Consider the following 13617-nt stretch of genomic DNA (forward strand, 5'->3'; position numbering starts at 1 on the left):
TAAGATTTATTCACCAAAAACATCACTCCTCATCTCTCTCTTATTCTCAATATCTCTCTCTTGCACACACACATTCATGTATTTATAGTTTCTACATGCTGCCAAAACTAGTCTGTTTTGCTAAAGTAAATAGCAAGAGTTAGCCTGTTGTAGTCCCAACATAATACCCTTGAGACAGCTCATTTCCATGGGTCTTTTATATGCAGTCCTGGGGGCATTGTACAAGCCCGCCTTATTGCAGCAATGTTGTGTGCTGCTTAAGTGCCTTCTTTGTTTTGTACTTTGTATACCTATTGTCTAGACTGTGCTGTGCCATCCAGCCTTGATGCAAGATTCCCATGTGTCATTGGATGATAGCTTTAGATCCATGGTGGCTTGTTAGCCACTGCTGCCCTTATGAATATGGGAGTCTGTGTCACTCTTTTTAAAGAATGGGATTGCAGACTACGGAAACACTCCTTTGACTTTTTCCATTTTCTGTTGATTTTCCACATCCAAACACAGTCTCACACCCTTGCAGATTCTCTCCTGGTAGACACTTTAAAGTGAAATTGTGTTCCAATTCATTTTTCAATATTCTTTATTACTATTATAACTACTTTTACGGCATCTCACATTGTTATTATCATTAGTATTGTACTAACTCCTCATTCATTGACTATCTCATTATATGATATTTTGTATTCATAACTTTGAAAACATTCTCAGGGGTCATTTATAATAGTATAAGTCCCATGCAGGACCATGGCTATATCCCAGATGTCCTTTGCAGGCCACCCTGTGTGGTATACTGGAGGCCCCGGTGACAACCAGGCCACCTAAGGCATGATGGCCAACTAGGTGTGGAACATCTTCTGTTCACCCAAAATGTTTCAGTCAAGCCATGGAGGATGAGAGGTGATGGCAGGATGATATGAGGTCTTAGGCAGAAAGGAGACACATGGCAGGGGCCAAAAGTCAGTGGTAGGAAGTGAGAAGGAAGGGCGAAGGAGGGGGGCTATGCAAGGCTGCTGGGCTGGGGCAGATGGAGGATAAGTGTGGTCCCTGTTCAGGGAAAGCACTGAAGGCTGCAGATGGAGGACAAGCAGGGTTCCCACCCGGAGACGGTGGTGGGAAGCAGTGCGTGGTAGGAAACACTCAACCACTACTACCACTACCCTCAACCCTCACGGGCTCCATGGTGGTGAGGAAAGCATGGTGCAAAAGAAGTCTGCCACACCATGTGCATCCTGAGACGCATCCTGGAGTCCATGGACTCCAATGGTGATGAGCGACTGGGGGAACCCCAGTGCCAAAGATGAGATGCAGCCCCCAGCTCTCATAGAACATCAATTCCACATAAAAACCTGTTCTTTGAAAGCTAACCATGTTGATAAGTGAGGAGTAGGTTTATTATGAGTATTGATGATGAACTACTGTGTTAATCTGGGTTCTCTCGAAAAGTAAAACTAATGAAGAGGATAGATAGACAGATAGATAGATAGATAGATAGCTGGAGATGTAATTCAAGGAAATGGCTGACACTGTTACAGAGGCTGGCAAGTACCAAATCTGTTTCAGGCATAGGCTGGAGACTTTTCCTGACACATATGGTTGCAGGAGCTGATGAATCCCGAATCAGCAGGTCAGATGACAGGCTGTTGGTTTGTGGGACTGCAAAGGCTAATGAATCTCAAAATTGGCAGGTCAGATGGCAGGCTGCTGGCTGAAGTCCCAAGAACCAGAGGTCAGATGGCAAAGAGCTAGATGCAGGATCCAGAGCAAAAGAGAACGTTACCAAAGTATCGAATACACACTGGGTACAGCCTCACGCTCAAGGAAACTACCCTTGTATCAGATAAAGGTAGTGACTTGAGGAAGGGTGAAACTTAAATAAAGGTGCAACTTTTATAAGTGTGGGACTCAACATACACCCCACAGTAATCTTGTTCTTTAACATATTGTTGTTGTTGTTGTTATGTGCCATCGAGTCAGACCCAACTCATAGTGACCCCTCCTTGGGTTTCCAAGGCATTTTCACTATGGGAGTAGATTGCCTCATCTTCCTTCCAAGGAGTGGCTGGTGGGTTCCAACCGCCAGCCTTCTGGTTAGCAGTCAAGTGCCTTAGGAACTATATACAGGTTAGAATTTACAACACAGAAAATGAAGGATAGTTATATAATATCACAATATGGCGGATAAATATATCGGATCGCAGTACCTTACACAATACCAATAGCCAAGTTGACACAAAACATTAACTATCACAACTACCAATCATTAATCAACACTAACACATATCATTCTAAATCAAGAACACAGCTAAGAGTTCCTGGCCTTCAAAATAAAATGATTTCCCTTCATCTCCAATACTTTTGATTGAATTGGGGAACAGTTTTTCCTTCACTGTGAAAATGTATACACTTAGGAATATAAGAAAGTGTGCATAATTATTCATGTGTATCTCTGTATCTAGAAGTTTGGCCCTCCACAACTTCCAGATTTCCTTTTTTAAGATCTGACTTGTAAGGTGTCATAGGACTGAAGGGGCTGATCCTGTTGCTCTGATAAAGAGGGCTAAGATTATGGTTAGCACAGCAAGGACAGTGTCTAAAATGCCCAGTCAAGGAGTGCAGGTGGGAACCTCCCGAGGATGCACTTAGGGGCAATACCACCATTCATATTTTAAAAGAAAGCCTGTTAGAGAAAGAGTGAATTGTCCAAACTAAGTCACCAAGACTGATAGTTAAAGTTGTATGTCACCTTGGCTGGACCAGGTTTGAGTGGCTAGGCTGCTGGATACAGTGATTCCCCATGATGTGACTGGTAATCAACTCCACAGTGGAATCTACTGGAGTAGCTGGGGGTGTGGTCTGCTTCAAGTATAAAAAAAGGCAACTTTGAGAAAGGTCTCTGACTTTTTCGGCATGCTTGTACCCTACATGTAGCTGGCTCTTCATTCAGCAGGCTGCCATGTTGTCTGCCAATCTTGGGACTGTTTTTGGTCTTGAAATAGTGGCCTGCTATGTTGCTTGATAATTTGGGACTGTGCCGTTTTACTTGTCAACCTTGAGTTTGTCAGCCTCAACAGCCACCACCTGCCTGAATTAAGAGACGCCTTCAGCTTCAGCAGGCCGGGGGCAAGAAGCAGAGCTGAAGGCCAAGGTAGAGTGGCTGAGTTCAAAGTGCCAGGTTCTAAGGGCTGAGTGAAAGCCCTAAACCTTAGGCTTCAGCTCTGCCTCCTGGTCCCAGTCCACTGAAGCTAGAGGCTTTTCTTCATTCAGACAGCTGCTGGTTGCCGAGGCTGACAAACCAAAGGTTGACGAGCAAAAAAACACAGTTCTAATGTTACCAAACAACACAGCAGGCCATTGATTCAAGTCTGTTGAAAGTCCCAAGATCAGCAGAACATGGCAGGCTGCTGAACAATGACTAGGCTGCATGCAGAGTTCAAGCATGCCATAAGCTAGAGACCATTCCCAAAGCTGCTTCTTATATAGGGGAAGCAGACCATATCCGGAAAGCAGCTACTCAGCTGCTTGTGGTAGATCCCACCATGGAGTTGATTGCCAGTCTCATTATGGGGAATCACTACCACCAGCCGCCCAGGCACTCAACCAGGCCCAGCCAAGTTGACACACACACTTAACTACCACAATTGCTATAGAATAACTTCATTTCTGAGTATTATTCTGTCTTTAAATGCCTCAATAAAAATATTCTAGTTATGCCTTGCCCTCTGACTGCTAGACCTTGGCAAATGAACTATCTTTTCTGTTCACTACCACCACCCTCACCACCACCAGCAGAAACCATAAGAGCTTGAGTTCTAACCCTGTACATTCAAATAGTTCTGACATGCAACTTGATGTACATGACTCTGATAAGGTCTGTGTCCCAACAAAATGACTATAAAATAAAATAATCAACCAAACTAAGAAAGGAATTAGACTTCTGTTACTGTGCTATAAATATAATGTATTTTTATTATCCAGGCTTTCTTAGAAAAGCAACTGTCATCAGCTGTTAAGAAAAAAAAAAAAATATATATATATATATATATAAGCAGAAACTAAAAGCTGTAAAGAAGAAAAAGAAATGGCAAGATTGTATTTTTAACAGCTAGCCCCTCGCAGATGTTATTCCAAAGAGTATTCCCTAGTGACCCACCTGTGTGCCAATCTGAGTGTCTCAGAGTCAGTTTCCTAGGGAACCTGACCTGTAATAGTTGGTTTCAAAAACAGTGCTAGGACAGGGAGACAGCTCAGGGGGCAGGAGTGCATGGAGGAAGGAACACAGGGAAAAGGTAACTATCAGGAGAAAGTGGGAGGGGAGCTGTTGCATTGGGGTAAATTGTAGTTAATGTCATAGACAAAGTGTTTGTGAACTGCTGTATGGAAAGTGAATTTGTTCTGTAGATTTTCACCCAAATCACAATTAAAAAAAAAAAAAAATAGTGCTAGGAAGCAAGTAGTGAAGTAGAATTTTGATGGAGCACTGAGATCATCTGGCACACAATATATAGTACATCTCTTAAAATGTACACCAATGGTGAATTGTGAATTGATACCAGTGGAAGGGAAGGCATTGGTGGCTACAGTGCTATAGAAAGACCAGTAATCTTATTAGGAGAACAAATCTTGATGAAGAGGAAGCTGAATTCCTCTGCAGTCTTTGTAGCTGAAGGTATAGCCCACTATAAGAAGGGCTTCCAAAAAAAAGTGTTAACCAATGGTGTGAGTTTCTACTATTTTAGACTGCAGAATCAGAATAGAAATAAAAAGAATAATTATTATAAGAAAAATGAAACTCAGTAACCATTTCTATGGTGATCAACACATTGGAGAAAGGAAAAAAACAAGATTGAGAGTACTTAACAATGAAGGATTTTCAGCCTTTTGGCGAGGATCAGACCCAGGAATTATAAGAATAGTGGAACTCCAGGGAAGGTTGAAATTTCAAATCTATTAAGTCTGATATGACACACTAAGGACAGGACCCTAACTGAGAAGAGATGACTCAGATATTTAGAATGAGGTTATCTGATAAACACACTCAAATAATTTTAAATGTCCAGGATTTCATGAGGAACTCTGGGTCCAACTCGACGGCATATAACAACAACAACAACAGGATGTCATGAGTCTTCAGAGGCTAAAAATTTGGCCTTCCATTCTAAATCTACCATATCTCTGTTTTCCACCAGTTCCATAATATTTAGGAGGCTTACCCTTTGCAAAACATTTGTGTTGACCACAGGATTTGCCACCAACTTAGCTCCTGGCAAACAGTCCAATACTAGGGTTAAAGCATAAAGCAGCTGAATTTACAAAGAGGGGAAAGGAAACATACTTTGAAGGAATTGTAGAACACAGCCAACATGTATCAATATGAGCTAGATTGTGAACGGGATGAATCCGGAGGATGCAATATCAAGGCAAACAAAGAATGTGCTAACAAGCTGCTAACACACTACTAGCATAGCTCTTGGAAATTTGGAGAAAATCACGGCCCATATTAAGTAGAGTAGAAATGACAGAATGCCCTGACAGATCATAGAAGAAGGTATAAAAGCTAAGAGTAGTGAGAATTTGAGAATGGATATAATATGTAATGCCAGAAAAACCACTAGATGACCATTTTCTCTGGGAGGGACCAGAGGACACTGTTGTTGTTAGATGCTGTTGAGTAGGCTGCAACTCATAGTGACCCTGTGTACAATAGAACAAAACACTGCCTGGTCCTGTGCCAGCCTCACAATAGTGTCACAGAGGACTTTATGTACCACAATAATAAGGAATGTTCTGGTGAAAACAGTATGACATTGACACTAAGGAGGATGATAGTGGAATACCACAAACTCAAACAAGGAGAAAACCCAAGAATTGTCCATTATAAGCTATGTTCCATCAAACCCACTAAGTCATAAAATTATACTAGCCTAGGAGGTACACAGGAGCTCTGGCAGCATAGTGCCTAAGGCACTTGAATGCTAACCAGAAGGCTGGTGGTTCAAACCCATCAGCCACTAGTTAGAAAGAAGGCTGGGCAATCTACTTCTGTAGAGTTACCGCTTCAGAAACCCAAGGAGGGGTCACTATGAGTCAGGTCCTACTTGACGGCACATAACAGCAACAACAACAGGAAGTACATATAAAAAAAATTAAAAAAAAAAAAAAAAACTCACTGTCAAGTTGGATCTGACTCATAGCGACCCCTCCCTTGAGTTTCTGAGGCGATATCACTGTGGAAGTAGATTACCCAGTCTTCCTTCCAAGGAGTGGCTGATCGGTTTGAACCTCCAGCCTTCTGGTTAGCAGTCAAATGCCTTAAGCACTATCCCACCAGAGGCCTAGCAGGTACATATAAGTTATATAATTAGTACAAACAGGTGGCCCTGAGCCCAATGTCATCCACCATTAGTCCATCAGTGCCTCTGTCTCAGCTCACATCTACTAACATATTTTTATTTATTTATATATGATCAAGTGATGGAGGAAGACAAAGTCTGAGCTTGGTTCATGGATAGATTGGCTATTTATGTGGATGCATGGTGAAAATGATCTGCTGGTCCAACAAAAACTAACTCAGGGATTGTCCTGAAATCTAATAGAGAGAAAATCATTCAAATAGAGTTTCAGGCAGTGTACTGATCATCCACTCTATATGGAAAGAAAACTATCCTGAGGTTAGAATATATGTAGACTCATGGGCAGAGGCGAATGACTTCACTAAGTAGTGAAATGCCTGGAAAATAAATACTAGAAGATTAGGGGCATGGAGGTCTGTGAAAGAGGTATATGGATGGACACATGGAAGTAGGCACATTAAATCACATGTTAATATCCAACAGAATCCATCTACCACAGAAGAAACACTAAACCAATAAGTAGAAAGTAGAACTTAGCCATTTGATGTTAGCAAACTTCTGTGACTGACCGCCACAATGATGATAGCATAATGAGTGCATGAATGGAGGTACATGAATATTGCTGAGATGTGGCTTATGCATTGTCCCAACAGTATGGGGATCCACACACTTACACTATCTAGCTTCTACTGCAGCCTAATAAGGAGCTCTGGCAGTGTAGTTGTGTGGCTGCTACTCAAGTCAGTGATTCAAATCTGCCAGCCACTCTGTGAAAGGAAGATGGAGTGTTTTATTTCCATAAAGATTTACAGCCTCAGAAACCCAATGGTGGGGGGGGGGGTATGAGTCAGAGTTGACTCGATGGCCTTGAGTTCTTTTTTTTTGTGGCCTAATATCCAATCTGACACCAAGAGAGGTGTGTAAAGGGCATGGGGGCAGCATCCCCCTGACCTATCCTAATTTCACAAGGGGAAGAGAGAATCACCATTAGCAGCAGCAACCCAAGGTTTATTCTTATAAGGCCAGACATGCCATCACCCTCCACCCTTTTTGACAATTCTGACACCAACCATCCCTCTGACAGCACTCACTGCTTCTCTGCTGGGTCTGATAATTCATTGCAATGGCAACAGAAAACTCACAGAAAATACTCACAATTATGGGGTTTATTAGGGAAGCCACAGGTTACAATTTGTGTTCAGGAATGCTCAGGATACAATTCTTAGATCAGGACAGGCTTACCTCAGCCATGACCGTAGTCATCTTCTCTTTGGCCCTTGGACTCTCAGGCCAACTCCTGCCCTTCTCAGGAAGTGTTACAAAGCTCTTTTAGCTCTGACCATGCCCAGAGAAGCACCGCACTCTGCCATCAAGATGCCAACCCAAACACACTTAGATTTCTACTCCATAAGCTGACAAGTCCACTACTTTGTATCGTGTGGACTGTCAGTTCTGCTGCTGCTGCCTCTATCTCACTGCCATCTCTCTGCACAGGGATCTTGGGTCCAACGACACGTTCACTCCTCCTTTTCTCTCTTGTTGATAATAAATCCCCCTTTTCCACCTCTGTGATGGCTTTTTTTAATCCTAGCAAGAAAGCAAAACTGATCAATCCTCACATTAGTGTTCCATATACCTTATTTGCACAGTCTTAACCCTACAAGTTTCCATGTACAGTACTTACACTATTAGCAAGCTATTCAATCCCATGGTAGGCCACAAGTACCTTATATTTGCATAGTTCCACCCAATGATCTGGTAGGAGTCACAAAGGTTGCTATAGATACTACCATCTGAGTATTTAAAGAGTGCTTCATTTAAGAGATGGCAGTGTAGCGGTACTTCTGCCAGGTTAGTGGTTACCTGGATGATTGTACATGTGATATGGAAACCATTGATAGATTTAATAATTACAAGCTTTTTCCAAGACTGCAAAAACTTCTTGAAAGTGACTGCTTTAGATATTATAAGGAAAACTTGAAGAGGCCATGTCTTTTCTGGAATGATATCAACCAATGGGGAGGAAGGGATTGTGCTGTCAAACCTTGTCAATCTGATGAGGTTCCTGATGGGATTAAATTACAAGATACAAGTATTGGAAGAAGCCAATATCTTATTGAAGAATGTGAACAAGCTGAACAACTTGGAGCTGTGGATGAATCTCTGAGTGAAGAAACACAGAAGGCTATTCTTCAGTGGACCAAGAATGATGATTCCTCAGACAATTTCTGTGAAGCTGATGACATACAAACCCTTGGATGCTGAATATGTGGATTTGCTTCTTAATCCTGAGCATTACATAGGTTACAAGGGACCAGATTCTTGGAAGATATGGAATGCTATCTATGAAGAAAATGTTTCAAGCCACAGACAATTAAAAGACCTTTAAATCCTTTAGTTTCTGGTCAAGGGAAAAACTGAAGAGAATACTTGTTACAGTTGGCTAGAAGGTCTCTGTGTAGAAAAAGAGCATTCTACAGGCTCATGTCTGGTCTATATGCAAGCATTAATGTGCACATGAGTGCAAGGCATCTTTTACAAGACATGGTTGGAAAAGAAATGGAGACATGACATTACAGAATTTCAGCAGCAGTTTGGTGGAGGTGTGACTACGGAAGAAGGAGCAAAAAGACTTAAGAACTTATATTTTCTCTATTTAATAGAATTAAAGGCTTTATCTAAAGTGCTGCCATTTTTTGAGCATCCAGATTTTCAACTCTTCACTGGAAATAAAGTTCAGGATGCAGAAAATAAAATGTTACTACTGGATATACTTCATGAAGTCAAATCATTTCCTTTGCATTTTGATGAGAATTCATTTTTTTGCTGGGGATAAAAAAAGAAGCAAACAAACTAAAGGAAGATTTTTGACTGCATTTTAGAAATATTTTAAGAATCATGGATTGTGTTGGTTGTTTTAAATGTCAACTGTGGGGAAAGCTTCCAACGCAGGGTTTGGGCACTGCTCTGAAGATTTTGTTTTCTGAGAAACTGATAGCAAATATGCCAGAAAGTAGACCCAGTTATGAATTCCATCTAACCAGACAAGAAATAGTATCATTGTTTAATGCATTTGGAAGAATTTCTACAAGTGTGAGCAAATTAGAAACCATCAGGAACTTGTTACAAAATATTCATTAAAGAAAGTAAGGTAAAATGTGCCTGTTTCTGGATAATGGAGGCCAAAGAGTGGAATTTCATTCAAAAGCATAATAGCAATGAGTCTTAAGCCAAACCTTTTATATAAAGCTGCTTTTATAAGAGGAGATCTATATTGTTTTAAGTAAATACTTTTTGTAATTGTGCTAAGTCTTTGTATAATATGATTGTGAGTAAAATTAATACTTTGATAATATAGTTAAAATTTTAAACTTTAATGTTGAATCAAATCAGGATTATCAAGTTCATATTTGGTAAAACTGAATGATGTTTTAATCCTCTCCAAGTAGGGTTTTGTGTCAGAAGATATAAATTAAACTATTGTCCATGTGACAAGCATTTAATAGGAAAATGCTAAGGAGGCTCATGAGTGACCCATGTCATTTTAAAATTAAAACTATAGACTTTTTTGTTTTGCAAAGAAACTGATAAAATGTTTACTATACTTAATTGGCCCATAATCTTACATTGATCCAATCAGAAATCTAGTGACATGGATTTGATTAGATTACAATATTTTTTTGCTAGTCCATTTTTTTTTTTTTTTTTTTTTGACTGTGATTTGGGTGAAAGTTTACTAATACAAAGCAAGTTCATTTTCCATACAGCAGTTCCTACGCATTTTGTTTCATGACATTGATTGCAGTCCCCATAATTTAGCAGCTCTCCTCCTGCTTTCTCCCTGCAGTTATCTTTCTCTGGGTCCTCCTTTCCTAGGCATTCCTGCCCTCTGAGACATCTCCCTGTGCAGAGGCTGCCCTTCTGATCTCCCATGATTCATTATTCTAGGAGTGTGTACCCACCTGCTGGAAATGTTCACCTTATCTGCCTGTCTGTTGTTTGGCTGGAAGCCATGGGAGTGAATACTCTAGAATTTTTAAAATACATTTAAGTGCCAGATACAGCAAATGAAAACACAGAATGCTAAGTTAAGTTTTGGTTTTAGATAAACAATGAAGAGGTTTTTAGCATAAGCTTGTCCTATGCAATATTTGGGACTTACTTATACAAAAAAATTATTCACAGTTTGTCTGAAATTATAATTTAATTCCTGTATTTTATCTGGCAACCCCAAATACACTGGTATGAAACAAATTACTTTTAATATTATATTACTATTTTGACCAGACTGGTTCAATGTGTAGAAAAGTACCATAACAATTCAAAGGCATATAGACAATTTCTAAGCATTGTGAAAAATTTACTACATTTATGTATTTATTCTCATAATACATTCCCTAATACTGAATATAATTTTTGGAAAATTTTATTTTGATATAATTTCAAATTTACAGTAAACTTTTGAGAATATACAAAGATTCATCCTTTGTTCATATTTGCTGTGTGTAAACACACACATACAGAATGTTTTCTTCAGTCATTTAAAAGTCAGTTATAGGCATTCTGCCCCTTGAAGCCTGAATACTTGAGTGTTAATACTGAGTAGCAATAAAAATAGTGTTCTTATTAAGAACATACACAAAAGGAAAAACAAATGTGGAATTATAACACAGTAAATCTTAGAGAAGGAATCATTTCAAGTTTAAATATCCTTTTGAGTTTTGTTGTCCTTTCTACGCTCGATCTGTATAGTAATAGGGCATGCAATTTTTGTTTTTATGCATGGAGTTTATTCCTGTGGCTTCACTAAAACAATTGTAATGTTGGGAGGTTTTCAATGTGGAACATCTTCAGTGATAAAAATATTTGAGGAGGTTTAGAAATTTATATTGTATAGTAATTGTAGAGAAAAAGAAAATGTATACTTTAAAACATATACCCTCTGTTCTGTATGTCTTAGCAGGTATACCATGTTGAGATGTCATGTTATTAATGGAGCAGGGTTTATTTATATAAAAGTTTAGAAGATGTTACTTTACAGTGCTGTATATTTTTTCTTCTGTGTTCCCAATGTCTGGTACAATGTTAAGCACAGAGTGAGTATCCAATAAATATTTGTTACTGAACATTAAAAAAAAAAAAAGTGCTTCATTTGCTGATGGGGGATCTTACATACTATCACATTGGATCAATGGACTCAGCAAAGGAAGTATAAGAGTGGATGTAGCACCATGTGATTTCTTGGTCACATTACATATTGTAACAGTAGTAAGCTTCTGGCCTGCTAAAGGTTTAGAATGGTCTATTGAAAGCACTAACAATGAAAAAGAAATACAGAGAGTTGATGGATTCCAATTGTGGTATTGGGAAAATATTGTATTCACCACAGACTGCCAAAAGAACAAACAAATCAGTCTTAGAAGAAATATGATCAGAACATTCCTTAGGAGCAAGAATGGCTAGACTCTGATTCACTTAGTTTGAACATGTAATCACAGAGAAATCAATGGCTAGAAAAGCACATCATGTTTGGTAATATACAAGGCCAAGAAAAATGAGGGAAACTCTTAGTGAAATGTATTGACACAATATACACAACAAGGGACTCAAACATGTCAATGATCAGGCAAAGTTTTGTTGTATTATACAGAAGATCTCCGTGACTAAGAGCTGACTTAAAGGTGACCAACCACGACAAAACATTGAAAGCATATTTATGTGTGACTGCGGAGATGATACCCAGTGAAGCTGAGCTGATATCCTCCAAATGAAAAAAAACCAAAATCATTGCTGTTGAGTTGTTTCAAACTCACAGCGAACCCTCCTTGCGTTTCTGAGGCAGTATCTCTATGGAAGCAAATTGCCCAATCTTCCCTCCGAGGAGTGGCTGGTGGCTTTGAACTGTCGGTGTTCTGGTTAGAGTCAAAGTATTGAAAACACAAGTGTATGTGACCATGGAGATAATACCCAGTGAGGTTGGGCTGATACCACACAAGATACACTGTGTACACTAAATAACTAATCCTGTAATCCAAATGGTTAGAATACATGGATCTAGAAACAAAAGATCAAAGTAAGTCTAGGTTTAGGTTTAGGAGTAAACACACTACTAATACTCTTACTGACCCTCATAGGGAATTTAAGCTTTTGTTTCTACATTAGTGAATTATCCGGAATTATGTGACTTGCTTCCACCGAGGAACACAGTACTGATCAAATTACTATTGCTGAACAGTTACTTGAGATTCCTTGAGCTAATAAAACAGGAGGGAAGTAAAAAGTTAATATTCTCACAGTGGTAATTGACCCTGATCATCAGGCTGTTGTAACACAATCAGGGCAGCACATTGGCACCTAGGTGATCCATTTAGGGATCTGTGGGTACTTCCATGCCCAGTTTTATGATATGAGAAGATACCTTACAGTATTTCAATGTTTTTAAATTTATTAAGGCTTGCTTTATGGCCTAACATATGGTCTATCATGGAAAATGTTCCATTTGCACTGGAGAAGAATGTATATCGTGCTGCTATTGGGTGAAGTGCTCTATAGATGTCTATAAAGCCAAGTTGGTGGATTGTATTGTTTAGCTCTTCTGCATCTTTGTTGAGTTTCTTTCCAGTTGTTCTACCTTTCAAAGAAAGTGGTGTATTAAAGTCTCCCACTATGACTGTGGAGTCATCTATTTGGCTTTTCAACTCTTTTAAAGTCTGATTTATATATTTTGGGGCTCTTTCATTGGGTCCATAGATATTTATTATAGTTGTATCTTCATGTTCAATTGATCCTTTAATCACTATATAATGTCCTTCCTTGTCGTGTATGGTGGTTTTTGCCTTAAAGTCAATTTGATCAGAAATTAATATTGCCACCCCTGTTCTCTTTCAGTTGCCACATGCTTGATATATCTTTTTCCAACCTTTGATTTTTCATCTATTTTTGTTTTTATCTCTAAGGTATGTCTCTTGTAGGAAGCATATTGATGGGTTTTGTTTTCTTATCCAATCTGCAACTCTCCGTCTCTTGAGTGGTGCATTTAATCCATTAACATTCAATGTAATTATCGACAAGTATGAATTAGCTGCTGTCATTTTGGTATGTGTTTTTTCATGGTGTCCCTGGTTTCTTTGTTCCATATTATTTTCTGTGCTGAGCTCATCAAGTTTATGACCCCTGTTATCATTTCCTTTGTTGCTGTTGTTTTAGTATATGCTGAATATTTGTGCTTGTCCTCTTTTTTATTGTGATGTGAAGGTTTATCATTTTT

General features: G+C 39.2%; 1 pseudogene; it reads left to right on the forward strand.

Annotated features, from left to right (window-relative positions):
• The first annotated feature begins 1024 nt into the window (after positions 1 to 1024).
• On the forward strand, positions 1025 to 9491 carry LOC103192012 (annotated as a pseudogene).
• The last annotated feature ends 4126 nt before the right edge of the window (positions 9492 to 13617 follow it).

Source organism: Orycteropus afer, unplaced genomic scaffold (genome assembly GCF_000298275.1).
Source record: "Orycteropus afer afer isolate SDZICR_OR568_19922 unplaced genomic scaffold, OryAfe1.0 scaffold00022, whole genome shotgun sequence".
NCBI classification, from domain to species: Eukaryota; Metazoa; Chordata; class Mammalia; order Tubulidentata; family Orycteropodidae; genus Orycteropus; species Orycteropus afer.